Consider the following 8,751-nt stretch of genomic DNA (forward strand, 5'->3'; position numbering starts at 1 on the left):
AATAAAAAAGTTACATTGGTGGTTAAGACATTATTTTGTCTTTCTTTCATGTGTTGGCAAAAAGAAAGTTTACACAATGTCAGTGTCGCTGACAGAACATTAGTCAGCATACATGACAAGTTCTCCCTTGCGGGCCCATCCTTCACTCAAGAATCTACCAAAGAATCGTCCATTGCGCGTCAAATTAAACATTGTATATAAAGATCCCTGACAGCAAAAATGTACTGCCCTGCACTTTTTTATTTTTTTTTAAATTTATATATGTCTTAATAAACCTCCACTTTGCTGGCAATGATGTACAAAAGAAAAGTGGATTTTAGAATGCATGCATTTAAATTCTTTACAATACAAATTCAATTTACATTTTGATGCAAACAAATACACACTGTTGTATAAAACACATTTTAAATATTAGCACACGATCCCAACAAAATCATACATTACTCATAAACATTATCACACATATCTGCAGTCTCAGGCACGCAAGGAATACTAAATGGGTGATGCTCAAATGCTTTAAAACTTGCTAAAGTGCGTTTCAAGCAATGACTGAATCATACAATATAAAAATATACATAATAAGTTAATAATAGGGTCCAATATTACCATTTTAAGGTTGAGGTGCCAATTTTAAACCACTTGGCCTTTGGGCATGTGGTTCGTAAATGTCACCAGAACCATTTAATGGCAATTTAGGCCCATGAATTCTCTATATTATTTGCAGATAGTGTAATATGCCATTTATTACTATTGGGGAGTGTGTGTGTGTGGGGGGGGGGGGGGGCATGACCGATGAAAAACAGAACCTCTATCTGGTGAGACATGATGCCCCAAAACTCCTCCAACAATAGTACAAAAAAAGTGCAGGTTACACCCTGCACATCGCCATGTATGAATTGTTCCATAATATTGTTTCACACGTTTGTGTTTAAGGAAAGGTATGTAATCAAAACCAGGAAGAAAGAGGTTAAGTTTGTGCAGTAAGTAAAAATCATATTGAAGATGTCTTGTGACTTTTCGGAGAAATGCTCCAGTGTATTAAGTATTTCTATTATGGAATCTGTTAGACATATCATTTATACTCTCCTGAATTAATTAACTAGAATTTGACCTTTTCATTGCTGTAATAAATGTGCCAGCGTGCATTTATTAGTATTGTTACCCTAAATAACATGCTATCAATGAATACAGAGAATGAGAATGCATAACTGGTAACTGTGTAGTATTGTGCAATGTTGAACTGAAGGGATCTAGTGACACCATAAAACACAGGGTCAAAGTGGTTTTTAATATCACCGAAGATAGTAGATAAAAGGCTATTCACAAAGGTAAGCTTATGCATGAGCAAATCTACATGTGTTAGTTTATTCTTACACTTAGTAGTAAACGTCCTACTTTGGGCTATACACCATTTACAAGTGGACATTTACTGCAAAGTGGAGACTTACGTGTCTCCACCTTCTAAATTCAGATTTTTAACTGCAATACAGGAGTCTATGAAAGAATTGTTAATATAATTTACAATGGACTAGGAGGTAGGAACGGGATTCTCCGTAGTCGTCGAGGACGCTCTGGAGTTTTTGTATATATTAGATATTTGATTCTTCCCATAATTGGTTATGAATTGAGAGCTGTTTCTTATAGAGTGCCATTGTAAGCTTCATTAGGCTTTTTACCACGCTTGTATGGTCTTATAGTAGCACTTTTTGTATTATTCATATGTATTACTATATGTTTTTATGGTGGTACCTTTTATGGCTATATTGACAGAATAAAGTATAATGATGAAATTCAGGGGGTGGAGTCAAATTGATGACAGTAACGTTTCAACAGGTATATTTTCACATGTAGGGAGATGGCTCTGTAATGGAGCACAGCTCACACTATTATAAAGTACAAGGAAAACGTGCTACAACATTAAGAACGTAATTTTAAATAAAAAGTAAATATTTGGAATGTTTTTAATTATTCTGTAAACAATGGTATAGATTAAAAAATCCACTCTAATGTAAAATATGTTTATTATATAATACAATTAAAAGTGATGTATAGAAATAATGAAAAATAATTTAATTGTTTCAAATAAATGATAATGTTTCAACAATTTTTACATTTGGAACGGTTAATTAAATATTTCGCATTTAAAAAGTAATTATTTTGTTATTTATAAGGTTTTTAACATTAAATAAAATGTATTTACATTTTTGAGTATTTTAGTTATTTACATTTTTGTTTAAAATTAGTTCCTGTGGGGTGTTAATAAGTCCTTCCCTTCATTATTTTCTATGAGAGGGTGTTGCAGTACCAGTGATTGGCCATGCGTGGTGATGGACTTGTACCAGCTTTGAGCTGGAATATATATTTACAACTGGGTCATTTTTTACTCTAGTATAGATAGAGTAATATAAGGGTAGTTTGTGAATACAAATGGGCTTATTCTTTTTGATGGGTGTGGGGGGTTTGACCATGCCTTAGCCCCCTCCCCAATACTCCCGAACCCTTCCTTCTCCTGAAATCCCTCCCCTTTAGTCATCATTATTGCCCATTTCCTAGCCATTTTCTCTATTCTTCTAACATTTACTACTAAAACGTATAGTTACATGCGCAGAGACCACCTCAGTCGGGGCAGAGATCCCTGCACAGGAGAGGCAGTTGTGGAAACATTTGTAACTAGATAGTATGTTAATGGTACAATTGTAGCATGTAAATACTACAAAATGCAGCTTTTGATTAGGCCCCATAGAATATAGCACCAGATAGCACGTTACCCATTATGTATTTTTTTTACATTAAATCCTTATTTTGAGCTAACTATCTTGAAAAGCTATTTGCTTCAGAATGCAACTAACATTGGGCAATGACTGGAATTAGATCGTTCACTTTCATGTTCATCTTTTTAGGACACATTGATAAAGCAAATGACAATGGTGAGGGTCAGTAGACACGATTCTGTGGCTGCAGCATTCACCATAAAATTATAGATGTTCTGCTTTTGCTACATGTTTTTCACAATTTGTTGTTTCTAGCTCAAATGGATGAAAATAAGTCTGCCAGAGAATGTGACACATAATTTGCATTTTCAGCTTTATTTAGGGAACCTTGACGCATATGTTGGTCCTCCATGTGACACAATCTTAGTAGCCCCTACAGTTTTACATCTGGGGCTGTCATTATGATGAAACCCACATTTCTCAGGGAACCATGAACTATTCTCTATATTTCATGGTTTCCTGTGACATATGGATAGTATAGGCTTAGGAACACAAGCATGTATGTAGACACATGAAGACATGTACATGTGTGGATGTGAATATGCATACCGACGTGCATACACATCTTTTTTTTTGTAATTCTTGAGGCAACCATAAGAATCAGTGAGTTGAAAAACATTTATGTATACTTGTGTGTCTGTGTACATTTATTTTTTATATATATGTACACACGCGTCGGTAAGTATGCATTTCTACGTGTCTATACATGTGCATACACGTGAAGATCGGTATGGAAGTTCTGTATATATGTGTGTGTGTGTGTGTCTGTGTGTGTGTGTTTGTGCGTGTACACATACAAACATATAATTTATATATAGATACTTATAATAGGCATCTTTGCATGTAGTTGAGAGTATGCGCTCGTGTCACACATGCCTGTTACTTTGTGCAGATGCTGTCGCAGTTACAAGCTTGTCTGTTCAACTTGATCTTGGGGTTTCATTCATTCATAAAAATAAACCGCCTCTATATTATATTTTACGAGCATTTTTTTTTAAAAAGAGCTGTAGAAAAGGGCAATTTCGGATATAAAATGTTTAAAAAAGTGATAATACGCTAAATGAGTAGTGCATTGTTTTACTTTGTATAAAGAGATTTAAGGGAAAACAGCCAGAGTAACTTCAATATTAAATTGAGACTAATATATTAATTATGAAAATTTTACTTGCAAACGTATCCCTGTGTTTTAGAAGTAATCGCAGAAAACATAACACATGGACCGAAAAGTCAGATCGCAAGTGTGATTGAAGTGCGCCGTATTAGGTGCCCTGGCTTAAAATCACTTAGAAACAGGTTCGGTTGACCCCGGCTGAGGGGTTCTTTATGCGCATTCTTCTGTCCAGAGCAGACCAGTGGGGAAAATGACAGATGGACACTCCCAGCATCTTCTCCCAGAGGAGCCATTTTGTATCGGGTACCTGTGAGTGAAGATAGCTACACCGGGGGAGCTCACTAATAGGGGTGTTTTTTGCTGTACTTTCTAAACAAGGGGCATTGTTTTCCAGGATTCAGAAGCACACTACCCACTACCTCACTTCCGGCTCCTTGCCTTTGGTGTGTTCTCGCCAGGTGCGAACAAGTCTTCCAAAGGATACCTGCAAAAAGTCAGCATTGTGCCCTCACCTACACTTCAGCATTGGTTAAATCCGAGTTTGCACTAGTGATAACCATTCTTCTATATTTGAACTCGTTGGCAATAGCACGTATCAATAGCTTTTGTGTGCGTTTAAGTGCCTGTTGGTTTTCGTCGGGGTCTCTAATTATCTGTATAATTCATTGCTGCAGAGACGTCGGACCAATCCCTCTGCGCCACAAATTGTGGCCACGAGAACATTTTATAAAACAGCCAGCGCACGGCCAACACCAATAACCATTTTAGCGTTTTAATGTGTAATTGAATATTGGAACAGAGCCTTAAAACAGCCAAAGGAACTCCCAACGCAAGCCTCCTCGAAACACCGCTTTATGATTTTCTCAAAAAGGTCACACCCATTGACCTGGCGTCCAACATTTTTCGTTGGCGTGTCCAGGCTGTGTATCGACACTGGAACTGAAGGCAGGTCTTTATGTCACAACCACACTTGTATAGACAGCACCTTGGCGACTGCGCTTTTTTTTACGAGAAATGTGTCGAAATTTTATGAGAAACATTTTTTTTAGGATAGATATATATAAAAGTTCACAGAAAATGAAGTACGGGCGGGTTTGATAAATTAACGCTCTTCGCTGACACCTGCAGTGATCTGATGTTTATTTGCTCGACTCTCGGAAAAAAAAGAGACACACAATTTGCGTGAGGTCAGCGTTAATTTGGGTAATAGTAACTCTATTAATTAACGCCTTATACACTGCTGAAGAACGGAATAAAACACGTTATATAATGTTATGTTATGTTTATTTGAGCGCACAATTTACCTGAGAGGGTATCATGGCGCTGATGAAGGAGCTGTATGGGCTGAGCTAGGGTCAGGGCTAGGTGGAGAGCCAGATCTTCGGGTAAACATACATATTATTATTAAGGCTGCCTATATTTCCTTAGTGATAATTCTGGCTTCATAAATAAGATACAGCCACGTTATGCTTAAGCGAATTGAATCGCAGTGTTTTTACATTGTCTGATATCTTTTTCTTGATTTTAGTTTTCGAAATACTACATATTGTATTTTATAAGATAATTATTCCGCTTTCCGTGTTTGATCACATTGTGTTTTTTTCTGGGAAAACACATCTGGGAATGCATTTGCCACATTCGATAAATGCCATAGAATATTGTGCGACATATCAGACAACACCAGAGTCAGCAGCCATAACCTCCAGTCCTGAATTCGAGGGTGAAGCGCGAATCTGCACAATACCGAATGCGAAATCAAACTTCGCGTTTCATTATTCCGTAAGTGAACACTTCATTTCACAGTATATGTATAAAAACAATTGTTTTTGAGAAAAACATAAATACGGAAAATGTAAATCTATCACTTTCATTCATATTTTTCTTTTAAAAGGTTTAGGATTTTGTTGTTGTTTGATTATTCAGAGAAAGTTGGCAGTGAAGAACATTCATTGGGGGTCCTAGTGCAACGCTTAAAAACGGTAGAAGTGAGGTTAAAGGCAGTTGTAGAAAAAAAATATTACGCTGATGATTATAATTACTATTTATAAGGCTGATATACACTCCCGGTTGATTTGCTAAACCGTTATTTGAAACTGTGGTAGACTGCCTCTGCCAATGTGCTCTTCGGAGATGAGCGGAAGAAGAACAGCGCTTGAGATCTCGCTACCTGCAGTATTTATTTCTCTGGCTCGTGCCAGTTTCAGAGGAGGCGGGGCTACAAACAGATTATTTAGTCCTGCAGTTAGGGATTCGTTCTATTTTCCGAATCTGGTTTCCGTATCAGTGCGACCTTGTGCGAAACGAGTGAGGCTGAAAATCGGGCTTTCGGAGGCGGGTTCTGCTCTGGTTTCGGCTTTTTTTAATTGTAAAATACCAGGACCACAAATATCTGTCCATCCTTCCATGTGACGCCCAACTCTCTCTCTGTTTCATGCCACGGCTCTCGAACTGCCGTGTACCTCTCTCTCTCTCTCTCTCTCTCTTTCTCTCTCTCTCTCTCTCTCTCTCCCTCTCTCTCTCCCCCCCTCCTCTCCTCTCCTCTCCTTTCCTTTCCTTTCCTCTCCTCTCCATTCCTCTCCTCTCCATTCCCCTCTCTCCTCTCTCCTCTCTCTCAGTGATGGCACCACACCTGACGTCACAGCAATAACCTCAGTGACCCATAAAAAGGCAGCATGACAGAGATGGAGGTCAGGTGCTGGCGCCCAGTTTAAGTCACCATTCTGCCAGTTTGACACTTCTGCGGAAAAGTGGCCTATTCATTTTGGAAGGACCACCCCAGCCAACTTAATAAATCCACTCTGGTGTGGTCAAAAAACCCTCTGAAAGAATTTCTGCTCAATCTTTTGTAGCTATGGCACAAGCAACAGGCAAACCCCAGGGAAGTGCATGTTAAGTTTGAGCAGGACCAGCAGAAAAAACACAAAAATAAAATAAAATAAACACAATAAAATTCCCATTTGAATTTAGAAAAATGCAGAGAGTAAAAAGACACAAAGATCTTTAAAATAGGATAACAGGACACAGAGATATGATTTTTTAAGTCAAATTCTTCCATCGGAGTGAGGTCCAAGGCTTTGGTCGGCAAGTACTACAAACTACAAGCTGCTCTATATGCAAACTATATCCAAGGAATATATGTATTTTAATCAATTTGAAATGATAGCAGAGAAATTTATTACATCTAAAACACAATAAAGATGAAAAATAAGAACCCTATACAAGCGTCATCATGATATATTGTAATTTCAATGAGAAAAAATAACTACGTTCAATACAAAAATTAATAACATAAGTGAAAAAACTATTTATTCGTATCACTTTTTAACCTCTATATTTCACAAAAGACATTGTTGCATTAGTCCATTTGGAATTATAAACAATGTCCCTTTTACTCAAGAGCAATTCAGTAAAGAGAGAGAGGATGCAGCCTAACAGCTAGAGCGGGCAACCTTGAATCTGGGTAACGGGGTTCAAGTCTCGGCAGGGATGCTCAACATTCTGTGATTCTGAGCAAAACACTTAGGGCTCAATTACGATGTTGGGCGGAGTTGCTTCCACCTGACACCGTCGTAGTCTCAAGACCAACCAACTTCCAGTCAGCTCCCAACACTGCAATCACAATGCGACCACACATGGGGCGGTCGCATACTCCCATTTCTCAATGGGAGCTTGTGCTGTGGGCGTAAACTGGCCATAGCACAAGCTCCCATTAAGAAATGGGGGATTCTGTTAATCCCTGCACCGCGTTGTGCCTGCCACACGGTGCAGGGATTCTCAGCCCCCATTTGGAGGCCGCAGGGAGAAGGGGGCCCTGTGTGGGGCCCCCAAACTCGCTTTCCGACAGGCTTTCCATGGCAGAAAGCCCGGCATGGAAAGCCTGTCAGAAACGAAGCATCGTAATTCCAACGGCTGAAACGCCATCCATTGGGTGTACGGGCTGGTCTCCGACTGGCTGACAGGCTCCTTGAGACCGTCGGAATGGTGTGCAGTCTAAATATCGAGTCAGAAATATCGAGATGGAAGTAATATCGAGAGGTAAGTAATATCGAGGTATTTTTTATCGATTTTTTTTGTAAATTAAATATCGAACTTAGAAATATCGAGTAGTTAATATCGTATGTATAAAATATCGTTTTTTTTAAAGTTGAAAATATCGAAAGTCAAAATATAGAGTGTTAGAATATCGAAAGTAAAAATATAGAGTGTCAGAATATCGAATGCTTAAATATAGAATGTAAGAATAGCGATGTTTTAAATATAGAATGTTAATAATGTCTAAAAAGTAGTGTTTTTGTAAAAAAATTAAAATATTTCTGGTCATTTATTATGTTTTATATATATATATATTTATTTTTTAATTTGATAAATATGTGAATATTTATTTAATATTTAAAAAAAATGTATAATAATTTTTAGGAGCGGGATGTGGGTTTTTAGGGGAATAGGGTGGGACGTGTTTAAAAATGTATATATTTAAAAAACAAAATTTTTATTAATATTAATTTTTTTAAAAATAAAAATGTTATAATAATTTTGAGGAGCGGGATGTGGGTTTTTAGAGGAATAGGGAGGGGAGTGTTTTAAAATGTATACATTTGAAATATTTAATTAATCATTTTTATAAATATTTAAAAAATGTAAAAAATGTATCACATTTTATAATAATTTTTAGGAGTGGGATGTGGGTTTTTAGGGGAATAGGGTGGGGAGTGTTTTAAAATCTATATTTTTTAAATATTTAAATTTTAATTTGTATAAATAGTAAAAAAAAAAATTTGAATAATTTTTAGGAGTGGGATGTGTGTTTTAAAGGGAATAGGGTGGGGAGTGTTTTTTAAATGTATATTTTTGAAATAGTTAAATTAAAAT

The sequence above is a fragment of the Lissotriton helveticus genome, chromosome 9 (assembly GCF_964261635.1).
Source record: "Lissotriton helveticus chromosome 9, aLisHel1.1, whole genome shotgun sequence".
In the NCBI taxonomy this organism is placed as follows: Eukaryota; Metazoa; Chordata; class Amphibia; order Caudata; family Salamandridae; genus Lissotriton; species Lissotriton helveticus.